Raw genomic sequence first — 18,311 nt, forward strand, 5'->3', positions numbered from 1 at the left:
TGATCAGAGCAAGTAAGGCACGCAGGTACAAGTCACTGGTGAACACAAGGGTTGTACATTACACATTGATGAAGAAGTCGTTGAGTAAGTTTCAGGCTGACTAGACTCTTAACGTCTTGTGTAAGTGAAAGATGAGGTTGGTTTGTGGAAATTATTTAGTTATAAAGACAAGCAGTGTCGAACGCTTGAAATTATTAGTTCATCTGCAGAATGATATAATATTCAAATTAGTTTGTTTTTATTGACATTAAATAGTACCAGTAAATGTATGTAAAGATGTATTGTAGAGCTTCTTCCTCACAGCATTGTTGTATTTATATTTTCAGAATAAAGTACAAACAAAAGTGTGTGCTGCTAATGGCGTAAATTCGTTAAATGTCAGTTAGGAGTTGTGTCCATGAATTGTCCAGATTTTCGTACATAAATTCTCAGTTTAACGATGTTTCTTACTATTACGATATTGTTCTGTCCAGATATTTTGAATTACGTGAATATTTATCAGAATTCATAATAGAAAAACAAAGACAGTTCCAGAACTAGTTGACTCTACATGGATTGAGGAACGTAACTTTCTCAAGGATGTATTAGAGCAGTAGTGTCAGAGTTGTAAGCTCCGAAACCGGTTGTGGTGCTAGAGACGTCCAGTCGGAGCGTGAACTTGCATATGTCTGTGGAAGCACTGGAGCACGCAACGAGTTATAGTGGAGCGCTCCGCTCCGTTTAGGCTGTGTCTGACAACGCTGTATTAGAGCATCTGAACGTTTTGAATTTGATATCGCAAGGAAAGAATCAATTAATCTGTGTCGCCAGATATTGTTAAAAGCTTTCGGATGAAGATTTCATTGTGGATGTCGCAGATCTCACAGCACAATTTTTATAATTTCAACGTCTTCAGTCATTGACCTCCTGTTCAACAGTGTAAAATACTGGAATGTTTTAAAAATCTCTGTGAAGAGTTCCATAGACGATTTAAAGATATTGACCTACTCCAGCTCAAGTTGGATTTGTGTCGGCAAAAATCAGAAGAAAAAAAAAACACTTCTGAATTACGCGAGAAGTCAGGAATTTAAATTTGTTTCTAGAAGTGTGATGATGCTCATATAAAAGTAGTACATGATTATGTAACAGTTAATAAAAATAATAAGGCCTAGGCTAATTATAGGCCTCATTATGTAAAACTAAGTTAAAGAGAAGCTATGTTTATTATTTGTTATATCCTACTATTTCATAATTAATTGCATTTATTAGTCAGGTACATGTTGCAAAATATGCTTTTATTTCTTATTTTCTTGTATGAGCGTAACGCATTATCTGTTACTTAAGAGCAGTTTAATTCATCTTGCAGTGATAGGCCAATAGAGTTCATTTTGCTCTCCCTTTCTTGTTCACCGCTACTGCTTGTAGAACAGATTCATTGGAACCCGTGCGGGCTTGGGAGCACGTAGTGTCTTTCGCGTGCTCTGACCTTGACATCCCTGCCGTATATTAATCCACTACTAAAACCAAAGTTTCCTTAACACTACGTAGAAATACAGATTTCTCAATTCACATGTCTTGATCACTTCTTTCTCATCTTGTTCTTCGTGGATGGCATTTTTCGGGCTTTCTGCACATATTTGTATATGCATATATATATATATATATATATATATATATATATATATGTGCTTACGTATATAAATATGTTTGTGTCTTTACCTCGGACGAAAATTGTGACATTTCGGCCTGCTAGAAGTCATTGGAATGAATGATCTGTGCAGGTAATGAGGACATCGCCACACTACATGCAGCGCTTGATAGCGCGTTACAAATTCCTCTCTTGACACATAGCCGCTGAGTAAATACAAATATAGATGGCGCATCAGCATTGTTTACAGACAGATTTTAATGTCCTCCACGTCTGCCTCGCTTGCCCAATCGATTGCATACGTTGCTTAAAATTACAGCACACCCGTGAAATATCAGTTTTGTGTACACAGTTCTGATGCCCTCCGAACGTATCGCTTGCGGTTCCTGGAAATTCTATCACGGAAGGTTTTCCTACAGTTTCTAATCTATTTTTGAGAACATAGCGTTCCTATTTGGTGGAAATATTTTGTTCTAAATGGAAACAATAAAGTGTAATCGAAAGCTTATAAATGAAGTCTTTCAAACAAGAGTTGGTTATGAACTGGATGGACACAGTAGTCACACTGATATGAACTAATATAAAGTTGGAATTTTAATGACAAATTAAAGATAAAGGAACACAAATTCCTACTTGATACTTATTAACAAACTGGAAGACAAAATAATCGATTTACAATAGATTATAAATGAAAGAAGCAGTGAGATAGCTACACATTGAGATGAACAACGATCAAGAAAGCAAGACTAACAGCGCCCGCAAAGCCGAAAACCCGCACAACAATGCTCTATACGTGCGTCGTTGACGTAAAGATTGCTTGTGACTGTTTCGAGACGTCGAGATTGTCACTCCCGAAGTCCCGAACGTCAAGGAGCCTTGAATCGCCACAGTTGTTTATACCTGCCTGAACTTTTATCTACTTTGGCAACTGTTATATATGTATAAACAATCAAGTAGTCTATTTGGAACATCATGTCTACTTTTCAGTGTATAATAATCCGTTCTCCAGTCTTTATTTAATTACTAGGCCCTTATTAAAAGGCTAGGAATTTTCTTTTCATATGTTTGAAATCAAGTGTGCAATCTCATGTTAAAAGATATTAACGTTATGTTTTATGTTTCCTAGAGATGCAAATTTATTTGAGAATTATTTTTTTCCATTTATATAACCATAGGTAATATCATCATCACAAAATAAACCACGTACTTTGCAAGGACTTTAGTAAAGCACTACAAGAGAGATTGTTTTCATCAATGGTACACTCCTACGCAAAGCTCGTAAAAAGAGCTTGCAACTGAATTGATGGTGGATGTTCCAGCACCTGTTGTAGCAGTATTGTATTATATTTCAAGATTGTAGTCAAATATATATTTAATTACATGTATCACTCTTTCTAATGTAGGCCTACGTAATTCAAGTAATTTATGTTAAACAGTAACGTTCGCGATATTCGGACCACACTGTATTATTGGTGCGCGTTGAAACATTACGAGTCAGTCAATAAATAAGCAGAAAGAATGTAAACATTACAGATAAATTATTTCTTTGATGAAACACCAACGTTTCTCCTTCACAGTTGGGCAGTAAACTAAAGAAAGCTAAAGTATTGAACATTTGTTTTGGGCGGTTTTTTATTCTTCCGAAAACAAACGATCGGTGACTCATATGGTTTTACAAATCATCGTTTCAAATGTAAACAGAACTAAAAACGCATCAGAACTATCTTGGAAGTAGGGAAGGCAGACAATTCCCAGCTAGAGACCTCTTCTCACATACATGAAGTGCTCTGGAACGAAGAGACTTCGTGAAGCGGAAGAGAATGTATGAAAGACGTGCACCTCATTTATGCCACGAGCTGTGCACTTCTCTGAAACTTGTCTCACCGCCGAGTGAGTTATTTTTACTGCACCCTTTGTTCGTTCGTCAAGGACATAGAACTGTGATGCTACATCCGTCTTTTAATAACAAACACTCGGTCAAAATCACAATAACTAACTTATATGACAGATTCTTGAAACATTTAATATATACAGTGTGTTCGTAGCTCGGTCGGACGGGCACAAGTCGTCAATTGACGAGAAATTTTACAGACACTTCTACCATTCATGCAAGTCGTGTAAAAACTAACAAGCATGCAATCAAGTCTGTATCAGACCGATTTCTGAACTGTAATAAATTCTTATTGTTGTGTTATATAATGCCGCGGAACGGTCCGGCCAAGCTACGAACTCACTGTATATATTAAATATACAATAGTATGTCGTTGAAAATCCTCTCCAATACCATCTTATACATTTCAACTTTAACCTTTAAATGATTTTCTTAACATACTAATGTGCTCCAACCACGAGAAAGTCTTTGCGGAATGAAACGGAGCGGGGTAATGCTGCGAATGAACGTTGATGTCATAAGATGTCATAAGGTCACACACGTGGGTACTCGTATCTCTATTGGCTCGCTCTCACAGCACAAACAATAACATTGTTACACACATATTTATACTACCCTAGTTACAAAATTAGATCACTGTTAATCTCCTGATCTTTTAATCCCTCCATATAGGAAATAACATATGCAAGAGAGCGCATGGTTTTTAAACTGACGTTATAACGATAATATTATCTATCTACTTCGCTCCAATAGATGACGCAATAGTAAGCACATTCCTTTCACGGTTGATCTCCTGGTTGGAGAACAGTAAAAGGTATTGTAATTTATATAGATGTTACTTTATGCCAACAAAATATGTTCAGTAATTAATTATCTTTTCAGTTACAGTTCCATTTTTGAGTTTATCTATTGCTCAACCGTGATGTCACTTTGTATCCAGAAAGGGGTGAAAAGTAGGGATGTAATGTATGGCTGTACTAGGTTATTTTACGACGCTTTACGACCTAAGATGTTGATCTTAGGTTATTTAGCATCTGAATGAGATAAAGGTGATAATGCCGGTGAAATGAGCCCGGGGTCCAGCACCAAAAGTTATCCAGCATTTACTCATATTGGGTTGAGGGAAAACCCAGGAAAAAACCTCAACCAGGTAACTTGTCCCGACCGGGAATCGAACCCGGGCCACTGTATGTCTACATATTGTATACAGTATTGTACAGTACAGTCTGTAGTATGTGTATGTATGAATTCTGCTCTTGTTTACATCTGACCCACACTGTATGGTTGAAGCGTAGACAACCTCGTGTCCAAGGAAGGAGAGGTTTCATCATTACTTAAGAGACGACATAAACTATAATTGAAAATCTCTCCGGAAAAAGGAGGTAACGTCAAATTAATTAAATATGTGATTTCGGTGAAAAAATAATTTTGAAGCATTCATTTATAACTATAAATGAATGCTTCCAACAGCTGAATAAACTCGTATTATCGATTAATCAAATGGTTCTGCTAGTAAATATAGGCCTAACGAAATATGCCCCTGAAATTATTTTCCTTCATTCTGCAACGTGTATTATAGATTTGTTGATTACACTCTTATTCTAGGGAGGTCTTCAATTATTACAGTAATAACTGAAATTAGATAAAAGTTGCTTAAATTAATTCTTGTAAAGAATATAAACTGAAGGTAATTTCTTTACACTTCACCATATTCTTCGAATCGCAGTTTTATAACATTCATTAATCGATAAGACACTGGTACTCCATATTTTGTGATGCATTTTATTCAATTTCTTTTCATATTATAAGCCAATAGAGATTGCACAGCTATATGTCTATTTAATTTTACATTATTAATTTTACATGAAATTATACAATAAAATCTGTTAAACTAAAGCGTAACCTCTTCTAATAAATTATGCCATGTTCTAGACGGGATTTAACCGCAGCATTAAACCTGTGTCCTAACTGTTGCGTCTACAGATGCTAGCTTGTAGACAACTGCTTCGTAAAACGTGAATCCTTGAAAACTCGGTATGATATAAGAGGCATATTCTCCATGGCGCATACTGGATACACAGGACGAAATCGCAGCCTCTCTTAATGCATCAGTGCCTTTGGTATGCAGGATCATACACATGGGTGGGCAACTCGTACTCTCAAACAGCGTATTCCGAATCTCATCGGTCCGGTGGCATCAATGACGTCACGTTGCAGCGAAATAAGGAACAAAACTGCAGGAAAGATCGATGGCTGTCATGGCGACTGTACAAGTTGTTGTCTGTGCTACGCTAGCAAAATTTTGCGAAATTTTCGTACTGCCATCTCGTTCAAAGAAAAGAGAGCATAAAAAATTTATTTCTTGAGCCAGTAGTAATAACTGGTCCGTTGACATGTTCGCTCATAAGCCATTAACATATTTTTTTTACGTTGTACTCATTATAAACAATACAGCAGAACTAAAGCAGAACACACCGCCATGACACAACAGTGCACGATGTTATTCGTCTGGTAATTCCCGCCCTATACAAGAACCAATCAGATTCACTGATGGCGCCTGATGGAGACTGCCACCACCTCTGCAAGTTGATGGCACCGGTGCGACACCGGTGGAGCATCAATGACGTCATCGGTGGAATTCGGAACACCGTGATGCCATCGGATTGCTCACCGGTGAGATTCGGAATATGCTCAATGTGTTAACACAACCTCAGTGCAGGTAGAACGGACTCTGTACTAGCTGTAGTGTCTGTATGCGGTTCTTGCAAAACGCAAGTTTGCTCGCGTCTGCAGAAAGCGGCGGCTCGTTTTAAGTGACACACAATATAATCCTCAGATCATTTCCCATTAGTGATGAGTCGAAAGAGAAAGATTTTTTTATTAAGAAGGTAGGTAAAGCTTGTATTATGTTCTATTACACTTTCTTACGCATGACATTTTATGTTACAAATAAACAAAGTGAAGGTTATAGTAAAGAAATACTGTGCAGATTTGCTTTAGAATAGTTAAAGGTAAAAATGGGATATCAACAAGGTGAGACTGATATCAAATATCGTTAGCACGTTGTGCGTGGGAGTTACAGAATTGCAAGATCGACTAGGGAAGAGAATTTATGGATAAATTTGAAGTGTGGCAGTATCATGTAGAATATAGACAACTTCACTTTCTTTGACTATAAACTACATATCTTGAAGAGTGGTAAGATCTTATCAAACATAAGATCCTACTTCAAGACCTACAGCAGAATTTACTGGTAAGTTTGAAGAAATAGAGACAATTGACAAGGAAACGAGATCTTTCTGAAATCCTTTCGGCTTAGGCTACAGTCGACAGAATATCTTGAATTGATAAATCCAGAACGGATTCCAGCGAAATCAGGAATCGAACTGTTCGTAATGCTGCCTAAGTCAGAATTTCCAAATATGCTCTTTGCTTCCACATATACTGTATGCGCTTGAGTCAGAGTTTAATACAAGAAAGACGTGTAAAAGCTCTCAATGTACAGAAAGAGCTTAGAAGTAAGTTTATTTCATCTGCCATGACATGTAAAAATTAATTCCTTGAATTTGTGATTGTTTGCGAAACAGACTATTACCATTCTGAGAACAGCGGAATACTTTTTAATGTATAAAGACTTGTAAATTCTCGCGTTCTACGTTTCAAATAAGGCATATAATAAGAAATATTAACAAAGTGTAATAATAAATAAGTGTTGCAGCTATATTTGTTGTATCTTGAAAAAGTTGTATTCAGTTTGTGTTTCCAGTACTAAACTATTTTACAACCAGTCACTCATCTGAGTGCACCTCTACACATGTATGGACTTCGGTCCTGCGTGCATAGACATCTATGACGTAGTGCAGAGGGCGGCCACTAGAGGGAACCCAAGAGATGGAGCTTAATCTGAGACGATTCTCAACGGTGTCGGGATTGTATCCGGCGTGGCTTAGTGGTTAAAGCATCAGCACGGAGAGCTGAAAACCCGGGTTCAAATCCCGGCGCCGGAGAGAATTTTTCTCCGTTCCATCTCTCTCTCATCATCTGAGAAAGCAGAATATCTGCATGGAAATATCATATGTACTTCGGTACATCAAAATAAATATAATATAATTTTGTTATGTGGGTTTAGGTGCAGTCTGTCTAAAATTACTATAATTATTATACCATACGCCATTCTGAAATTCAAATCCTAGAGTAGATATCACGACCACCTGCATGAGCCGCCAGAGCGCACCGTGGCAGTGAACTGCTTTTGCAGCGAAATTACATATAATTTGTAACTGCTGCTGCTGGCTCCGTCTGTCTTTCTCTCTTTCAAAGTTTTTAAGCACTTTGTGAGCACGAGTTGCCCATCCATGATCATACGTTAATATCTATTTTTAAAGAGCATATGACTTTGCGTTTCTAATTTTGCAGATTAGCCTATATCACTCATGTTTGTTCTATACAGTATTTTATTCTCACAGTAATGCAGCAATCTGCTTCCTGCAAGTCACAATGTAGGTACGTTACATGTATAAAATGCAGTCCATGTCTTAAGAACGTGAGCAAAATTTGTTTTCACAGAACATGACGGCTGATACAATTTTACTGTTCTGATGTGAGATTTCTGACATCTGGATTCGGAAATAATTCAACCGATAGGGCAGGTGTTATGACGAGATTTCCCGTTTTAACTTTCACCTTACCCATCTGCATACAAACATTCCAACGAAACCAAAATAAATCTATCGGAAAACTGACAAGAAACAATCTGTATAAAGAAGTACGTTACTATAGGGAAGGAAAAGCTAGCATATCAACTTCCCAATTCTCATCGTATTATCGTCATCATCGGCACCATAATAACTAATAAGACTGAGGCGTTCGCTGAAACAAGAAGAGAACTACAAAATCTTGAATTATAGATACACAGCATCAACATTTTAGATCTCGGATAACAGCATTGACCAGAATGACAGTTAAATGTTCCTAAAGAGAGCTGTGTTTATTGGCGGAATATGTTATTAGGGATTGAATATATATATATATATATATATATATATATATATATATATGTCGGAAACGGAAAAACGACACAAAGTAGGTTAAGTTGTTCCAGGGAATACTTCAGTTATAATAGTTGAAGTCACAATAATTGTAATTTATCTCGTCAATATTACTTAATGCTTGATGTCACCATTAATAGTGATTTCTTGGTCACTATACTTATAGCAGTTGATGTTACCATAATTATTGCTGCCGCATCGTAATTATAGAAGTTGCTGTTACCGTAATTATAGTTCTGGCACCTTAATTATAGAAGTTTATGTTGCCATAATTATAGTTTCACACCGTAATTACAGAAGTTGATGTTACCATAATTATAGTTTCATACTGTAATTATTATAGAAGTTGATGTTACCATAATTATAGTTGCCGCACCGTAATTATAGAAGTTCGTGTTACCATAATTATAGTTTCACATCGTAACTATAGAAGTTGATGTTACCATAATTATAGTTTCACACCGTAATTATAGAAGTTGATGTTACCATAATTACAGTTTCACACCGTAATTATAGAAGTTGATGTCACACATAATTATAGTTTCACACCGTAATTATAGAAGCTGATGTTACTATAATAAAATTATAGTTGTCGCACGCTAATTATAGAAGTTGATGTTACCGTAATAAAATTATAGTTGTCGCACCGTAATTATAGAAGTTGATATTACCATAATAAAATTATAGTTGTCGCACCGTAATTATAGAAGTTGATGTTAACATAATTATAGTTGTCACACCGTAAGTATAGAAGTTGATGTTACCATAATTATAGTTTCACACCATAATTATAAAAGTTGATATTACCATAATTATAGTTTCACACCGTAATTATAGAAGTTGATGTTACTATAATTATAGTTTCACACCGTAATTATAGAAGTTGTTGTTACCATAATTATAGTTGTCGCACCGTAATTATAGAAGTTGATGTTACCATAATATTATAGTTGACGCACCATAATTATAGAAGTTGATGTTACCATAATTATAGTTGTCGCATCGTAATTACAGAAGTTGATGTTATCATAATATAGTTGTCGCATCCTAATTATAGAAGTCGATGTCAACATAAATTATGGTTGCCGCACCGTAATTATAGAAGTTGATGTTACCATAATTACAGTTGTTGCACCGTAATTATAGAAGTTGATGTTACCATAATTATAATTGTTGCACCGTGATTATAGAAGTTGATGTTACCACAATTATAATTGTTGCACCGTGATTGTAGAAGATGATGTTACCATAATTATAGTTGTCGCACCGAAATTATAGAAGTTGATGTTACCATAATAAAATTATAATTGTCGCTCCGTAATTATAGAAGTTGATGTTACCATAATAAAATTATAATTGTCGCACCGTAATTATAGAAGTTGATGTTACCATAATATAGTTGTCGCATCCTAATTATATAAATTGAGGTCAACATCAATTATGATTGTCGCACCGTAATTATAGAAGTTGATGTTACCATAATATAGTTGTCGCATCCTAATTATATAAGTTGATGTCAACATAAATTATGATTGTCGCACCGTAATTACAGAAGTTGATGTTACCATAATATAGTTGTCGCATCCTAATTATATAAGTTGATGTGAACATAAATTATGATTGTCGCACCGTAATTATAGAAGTTGATGTTACCATAATATAGTTGTCGCATCCTAATTATATAAGCTGATGTCAACATAAATTATGATTGCCGCACCGTAATTAAAGAAGTTGATGTTACCATAATTATAGTTGTCGCACCGTAATTATAGAAGTTGATGTTACCATAATTATAGTTGTCGCACCGTAATTATAGAAGTTGATGTTACCATAATATTATAGTTCTCGCACCCTAATTATGAAAGTTAATGATTACTACAATTATAGTCGTCGTCGGGCTGTAATTATAGATGTTTACGTGATAATTATTTTAACTGTCACAATGATTTTCGTCGCCATCGTAATTACGTTTGTAATCGTCTCAATCGTTGTGAATATCTGCCTCGTTACCTTCTTCGAATTCTTTATTTATCTTCATCTTTTTCACAATCATTGATTTACATATTTATTTATTTCTTTTGTTCCCAAGAACCTGAATTTCGAACACAAACCCATGTTTATTAACAATTGATTTTACTGCTCGTTTTGTCATATTGGGAATATCATAAGACAGCTAGCTCGCATCACGTTCTAAGAAATATTCTTTTCCTTCACGACACAAACTACTCTTCCTGTTTGGTTGATGATATACGGTACTGATAATTATACATATTAAATTAGAAGTCTTTCACGTAATTCACGATTCTAGATTAAAAATCCTTTGCAACAAAATGAGAATATGGACCTAAATAATTACAAACTAACATTCATGTTTCCGGTCAAATATTGAGCTGTACCTAACATCTAATATTCATTAATTCTGGCGTTGCAATTATGAAATTTTGTATCATAATTAATATTAATTAATGGGAATGTAATTAAACTTACCGTTACGCTGGCGATGCCTGCTGGAGAGAGTCGAGAGTCCAACGCCAACTGAAACAAATGACAGATACTGGGTCACTTCATTAAATATTTAATACAGCATTAATGTACACTTTTACTACTACATAGGTACTCTGGTGATTTTCGTGCTGGCGGCATAATAAAAATATCTCTCAGCTTATCGAAGTTAATTTCTGGAGTATAGATCTACACCACACTTCATACAACACAATCAAACCATGTTTTTATTTTTCATTTTATCTGCAGTTATTATTATTATTATTATTATTATTATTATTATTATTATTATTATTATATTTGCCACATTAATTTGCTCCACTGAAAAGGATATGTTTATTTCCACAAACAATACATACTCGTATTTAACATTTAAAATTGCTGAATTTGCAGTTTTAAAATTTTAGAAAATAATATAAACAACAATAATACGAAGAACAATATTATCGATAATAATAATAAATAATATTATAGTAATGAGTAAATTCCATTATTCGTTCGAGGGCATGATTTGTACTATGATTATCTTTGTTTTGTATGATCGACTAGTGAAGTACACTCCACTCGACCATCTCTTCGAGATATGGGGTTCATTTCTCCCTATCTTCCTTCCTAGCCGTGCTTTCAGAGAGCGCTCTTTTTTTTTTTTTACTCATAATTGTTTTCTGTATTTTCTACCCTTCGCTTTTTTCTTTACGTCTATGCGATTTGCTAGTGGATCTCGGCTATCATCAGTATTCTGTTGAAGTCCGGCTCTGGAGAAGGATTCAAATAATGACCCCAGCCTTTCCGGTGTTTTCTAGCCGGAGTTGTGGGAAAGTACGTATAACAACCACTTCGGCTATGAGTTTTAATCTAAATGTCGACTAGTATTACTTGCTTATCCATCTTTCTCCGGCTGGAATACTGTTAAATTCCGCCTTTAATATGAAGTATTTTAGCTTGTAAATTCTTATCATCATTATCATTATTATTATTATTATTATTATTATTATTATTATTATTATTATTATTCCAATTTCTACCACCTTAATAGACATTTTGTAATTAAATATAATTATTATGTATTATGTCTAGGTCAGATTAATTTAACAAAGAAAGACATACATTTTTTTTTTTCATTTTCATTTTCATTCATTTATTTTATTCCATAGATCTTACATGAGCAATGAAGCTTTAAGATGTGGAACAAGTCAACATTTTACAATATTACAATTACAATTTTTACAAATTTTTATAGTTTTATAATTTAGTAATTTTCTACAATTTTTACAATTTTGTGCAATTTTTTTTAACTATAATAAAGAGGCGGAACAGATCGTTAATAGCCTAAACTATGAAGGCTGATGATAAGGATTATATTAATTTTCATTATCATCATCATCATCATCATCATCATCATATAAACTTAATGAAGAGCGAATAACTGAAGTGGAATGCAACTGTTTTAAACATGAAACTGAACCAACAAAGCTTTCTTGAGTACTAATCGTCTATAGAGTTCAATGAAGGTTGTATAGTTGGCACAACTGGTAACAAGAGAACTGCTGGTCATAACATACTACTGCCATCTAGCGGAATATTTTTAACGATGAGATAGTACAATGCTACATTTTCAAGACAGTTTAGTATTTAGTAAGTCAATTAATATTTTATTGTATTAGAGTACTTTATTTCTTCTAATTTTTATATACTTTCTTCTAATCGTCTAATAGTCAACTAAGTCACACTCGAATTTAGATTTTCTCTAGATATAAATCAAAACCTCTAGTGAGATACTGTAGATAAATTCATTAAATTCTAGAGAATAAACCCATTCTTCAGCAGCACTGTTTTATCACTTCAAGTTCGTTTTACATTATATTCGTTATGGAAAAATAATTAAATTTTACAGTTTCATTCATAGGAAAAATTAACAAAAATATTTCTTATTTATACATTCAACTGATAATGGCAAGATTTATTAATGTGCTGATTATGAATAAAATAAGGAAGGAAACATTACAAAATATTCAAAATTGTACAAGATGTCAGTAAAACCAATTTTCCCTGCACAAATTCCATTCCCGCCAAATTAAAAATATAATTACCCATAACAATTCTAAAAATTGTTTATTAATGTAAAAGTAGCCTATTATCTAATCACAATAATAAATTCCAGCGCAAAATTAATGCAGGATAATATGTAGAAATTGAATTTTAAAATTTCCTAAATTGATACTAGCGAAAGCTTTACATAGCTCTTTAATTAATTGTTTTCATTATTAACATTTGAATTAAAATTTTCTTCAAAATATTCATTCCACTGTTCTAAAATTTTACTTTTTCTATTCAGATGATTCCTTGGTTATCTTTAGAAATTGTGGTATTTCGATATCTTATGTATAGTTATATTTTAATTGAGGAAGGCTACGTTTCGAAATAAATTACACCAAATCTCGAGCAGCTGAATCATGCATTTCATGTGGTACAAATTCCTCGTAATAGATACATCTCTTTATAATATGCTTTAAGGATCGGCTTCGCGTATTGGAAATGTAAAGGAAATGGTTGTCATTTCATTCCTCACAAAAATACACAAGTGGGAGAAGCAGCTCTTGTGACAGATAAATTTTTAAGTATTTTAGACATACGACTGTCGCCAGTTAATTTGTATTCACTGACGCCAGTTCGTCAAACCTACTGTAGATTCCGTTTCAAACTGATTTTAGAGTCATCCCCGTCTATTGAGAATTACAGAGGAGAAAGAATTAGTTGAGGAATTAGGAAAAATGCAAGCAGAAAAACAGCAAGCGTAAACACAAATAATATATGCAAAAGAAGAAATAATTGAGCTAGCCTATATCAGGTGCAGCAGCAGAAGTAAATGTAAGATTAGTTTAAACTGAGGTGAGGAAAACAGAATTAGAATTAAATACAAAAACAGCAGTAGAAGTAGAAAATAAAACTATATGTCGAAGCACAAATTGAAGATAAAAAAGCACAAGAAAAATTGGATATAAAAGCAGATAAAATAGATATAGATGCGGAAGAAGTAGATATAGGAGCCAAAGAAGTTGGGTCAAGTTGGGCTAATTTGATACAGACTTGAAAATGTCACAAAGGCTCAGTTTGAAAATGTTTAAAACTGCGATTATTGGAGTACATTTTATGCTCTTTAAGGAGCAATATTGAACAAAGGTTAAAAAAAATCATTATAAACCTCATAAATGTAGGGCCAAGTGGGGCTAATATGTTACAGTAAAAATAAGTTGGGCTAATTTGATACAGACTTAAAAATGTCACAAAGGCTCAGTTTGAAAATATTTATAACTGCGATTATAGGGGTACATTTTATGCTCTTTAAGGAGCAATACTGAACAAAGTTTAAAAAAGCATTATCAACCCCATAAATGTATTTAAAAAAAGAGGAAGTTTTGTTCCTTGAAAAAATTTTGATGTGATACTCGGTTACTTTTGTTATTGCTCTTGTTCCCAAAGTCCGGGTCGTGTAAAGAGCAGAGGGGTCGCGAGATGATTTACTTGATAAAACAAACGTCTTAGTAATATGCATTTATTTCGTATTTAGAAATATAAATATGAACAATTTTTAACATGAAAATAAAAAAAAATAAACGTTTCAGTAGTTATAAAGTAAAAAATAAATAATGTGATAAATGTGCCTGTTTTTCAGAAAGTAGCTTCTCAGATCTGGCCTAAGTATTCGACACACGCACGCACGCACGCACGCACAGTGATAAAGTTCTGAAGTTCAAAGAGATTTCTCGGTTTTGTTTTGATGTCAATCATAGCCGAGAAGCTTATTTCGCATAAATATGAGTTTGTAAATATTATTAAAAAATTAAGACATTCTTTTGCAAGCTTGGGGTATTCTTTACATATAAAACTGATCTACGCTCTGCGAAGAAAAGGTCAATATTCTAGCAGTGCATACATATTTCAATGCGATTTTCCCCTCATATTTTTTGGATATCTCAGCCAGCTGAACGCAACTGTATGACTGTATGACTGTATACATTTTTTATTAGTGTTCTTTAAATATTAGTAAAATTATATCAGCTTCTTTTGTTTCTGGCTAAGTGAAAGAGAAGGCCTGCTGGCCTTAACTTCGCCAGAATAAATAAATAAATAAATAAATAAATAAATAAATAAATAAATAAATAAATAAATAAATAAATAAATAAATAAATAAATAAATAAATAAATAAATAAATAAATAGATAAATAAATAAATAAAGTAAGTAAATATGTAAGTAAATAAATAAGTAAATAAATAAATATTATTATTATTATTATTATTATTATTATTATTATTAAAGGATTCAATATCCATCTGTATGAGTAGGCCTAATTGTTTTGAGTTTCCTCCGAAAAATATTCAGCTGTTGTTTAAAATCGTACTTATGGTGTATCGAATGTTGTTTTTTTTTTTTGTAAAATTATAGTTATTTCTAATTTCATAGGGATTTATATTTTTCGAATGGTGGGGTGGTCGCAAACAAAAGTTTCGCCCAAAATTGGGTCGCGCCTTCAGAAAGTTTGGAACCACTGCTCTTGAATAAAAAAAAGCTGTGCATGTTGATCAGTCTAGCAGTGATTAGCGTGTTAATGAGGAGGGCTATTATGATACACATTTTATGGTCATTATAATACTAATTGACCAAGTTTATCAATTTTCTATCATCTTTTGAAGGGTATTTTATAATTTCTCAACTCTTGAGGGATGTTTGAATTGTTATGTTGGCATGACACTTACAATACAAGTTAAAAAATTACACTTGTAGACTTATTTACCTAACAATTTTGCCATAATGGCTATTCTTCTTACTGCTAAAATTTAAAACAATTTTGGAAAATATATTCAACGTTATTTAAAAACTTATTGTAATTTATTTTAGCACTACAAACTGCATCATAATTTTCTCAATTTGTTCCTACACACAAAATAAATATGTGGACATATAGCAATTTCCTAACATTAGCAGTAAATGTTAGGCCACCGGCGTGGCTCAGTCGGTTAAGGCCCTTGCCTGCCGGTCTGAAGTTGCGTTCGGGCGCGGGTTCGATCCCCGCTTGGGCCGATTACCTGATTGGGTTTTTTCCGAGGTTTTCCCCAACCGTAATGTGAATGCAAGGTAATCTATGGCGAATCCTCGGCCTCATCTCGCCAAATATCATCTCGCTATCACCAATCTCATCGACGCCAAATAACCTAGTAGTTGATACAGCGTCATTAAATAACCAACTAAAATTTTAAAAAAAATTAGCAGTAAATGTTAAAGTTTCAGTCAACTGTATAAATGTTTATGGTAAAAAGAGGTCATTACAATAATTGCCAAATCACTTTTAATGTTTCATTTTGGAGATGCCGATAAGCTCACTGTATTATAATATCAATTTTTGTTTTCCACCTGTGCTTATCTTAATATTTGGATTTATATTAACGTTTTCGACACTCGGTGTGTGTCATCTTCAGATATGGGGTCTATGTCATTGTGTGTTGTGAAGACCTAGCTTCTTAATTATGTTGTGGGTTGTTCACTTGTGTATGACCTTTCATGATTTCTTAATTTAGCTAAAATAACTATAAGCAGTGTGTGGTTGGTTGTTATGATTCTGTTAAATTCTATCTTTTGAAAACCCATATAGGACAATAGAAAATTATGTTAAAACCATTATTATGCCACATAAATATAAACAAGTAAAATATATACACTACAGTGTTTTGGAGTGTTTTTATAGTGTCGGAATAGCCCTCTAGGTATGTCACAATAGCCCAAAAAGAAGGCTATTATGATGAAATTATTACAAATAGAACGTAAATTTAATTTAAAATCCTTCATGTAGTCTAAAATAATATATGGCTTATTTTTTTTAAATTTGTACATGGTTGTTTTCGATCTCTGATAACGAATTTGAATGACGTCATGTACGTCAGGAATCACACCGACAGCTGAATTGCGGCGAGAGGTAGTGAGTGACTTCATAATCAGAGTGCATGGTGTATCACAGTAGCAATGCCCAAGAGGGAGGGGTACATAACTCTTTCTGATGCCAAGTACAGTTACGTGAAAATCACAGGAGCCTGCGAAAAACGTGGTTTCGTTATTTCCAAGAAAGGCATATTGTGTGTACCTAATAAGACTGGCAAAGCTGTCATTAATTCCAGAGTGGAAAAAGCAAGCAAATGCACCCCCGTCACAAGTCGCCGCACCCCACGAAAGGATAGAAATTAATTTCATTCGAACTTTACCAATCTTATTAAGTACACAGAAGATGTGTTTCTTGGAAATAAGGAAACCTCGTTCATTGCAGGCTTCTTTTATTTTAACTTAACTGTGCTTGGCATCGGAAAGGGTTGTTATGTACCCCTCCAAAAAGACTCGATTTTCTTGGGAATTTCTGCTGTGAGTCGCCGTGCACTCTGTCTATGAGATCACTCACTACTGGTCTGTCACCTCGCGCCACAGTTCAGCTGTCGTGTGACTTCTGACGCACATGATGTTATTCAAATTCGTTATCAGAGATCGGAAACAACCCTTTATATGCTTTGGTAGAAATATTACAGCAAAATATTTATTTTTTTTGTACCATAACAGCCCTACTTGACCCTAATAAAAGCAGAAGAAGTAGAAAAAAAGAGATATATAAAAAAAGACATAGAAGTAGAAAAAGAAGCGTTTTAGTACAGTTCACTGTAGTTGTGATTGTTTTGCATTATGAAATGAAAAACGAGTATTAGAAACGTGTTGTTTTCAACTTCTACTTCGAGAATAGCTTGTCACGTTCACAGAGGTCCACTATTTCAGTCTTATGAATGAATGAAATGTTAAATGTTATGTTTTATTTAACGACGCTCGTAACTGCAGAAGTTATATCAGCGTCGCCGGATGTGCCGGAATTTTGTCCCGCAGGAGTTCTTTTACATGCCAGTAAATCTACTGACATGAGTCTGTCGCATTTAAGCACACTTAAATGCCATCGACCTGTCCCATGATCGAACCCGCAACCTTGGGCATAGAAGGCCAGCGCTATACCAACTCGCCAACCAGGTCGACGAATGAATGAATGAATGAAAGAATGAATGAATGAACGAACAAATGAAATTTGTTTTACAAAGATATGTGTATTATGTAAGTTCCAGTATATTAAACAGTTCTATTTAACTTCGGATGATATATGTATTACTGGTTACATAAAATCGAATATCAATTTTGAGGCTGTTTGTTTTGGCGCACACTGT

General features: G+C 34.1%; 1 protein-coding gene and 1 non-coding gene across 8 annotated transcripts in view; one reads left to right on the forward strand and one right to left on the reverse strand.

Moving 5' to 3' along the window:
• Positions 1–18,311, reverse strand: part of LOC138696326 (fibronectin type III domain-containing protein 5) — a 1,093,145-nt gene that overhangs the window by 273,293 nt on the left and 801,541 nt on the right. For all 7 annotated transcript variants that reach the window (XR_011331357.1, XM_069821140.1, XM_069821143.1 and 4 more), the window contains one exon: positions 11,054–11,101. The gene's annotated coding sequence lies outside the window, so the exon portion shown is untranslated. The remainder of the gene's footprint in view (positions 1–11,053; positions 11,102–18,311) is intronic.
• Positions 7,454–7,525, forward strand: TRNAS-GGA (transfer RNA serine (anticodon GGA)). The gene has a single exon. It is a non-coding gene; the product is annotated as a tRNA-Ser (tRNA).

This window comes from Periplaneta americana, chromosome 1, assembly GCF_040183065.1.
Source record: "Periplaneta americana isolate PAMFEO1 chromosome 1, P.americana_PAMFEO1_priV1, whole genome shotgun sequence".
In the NCBI taxonomy this organism is placed as follows: Eukaryota; Metazoa; Arthropoda; class Insecta; order Blattodea; family Blattidae; genus Periplaneta; species Periplaneta americana.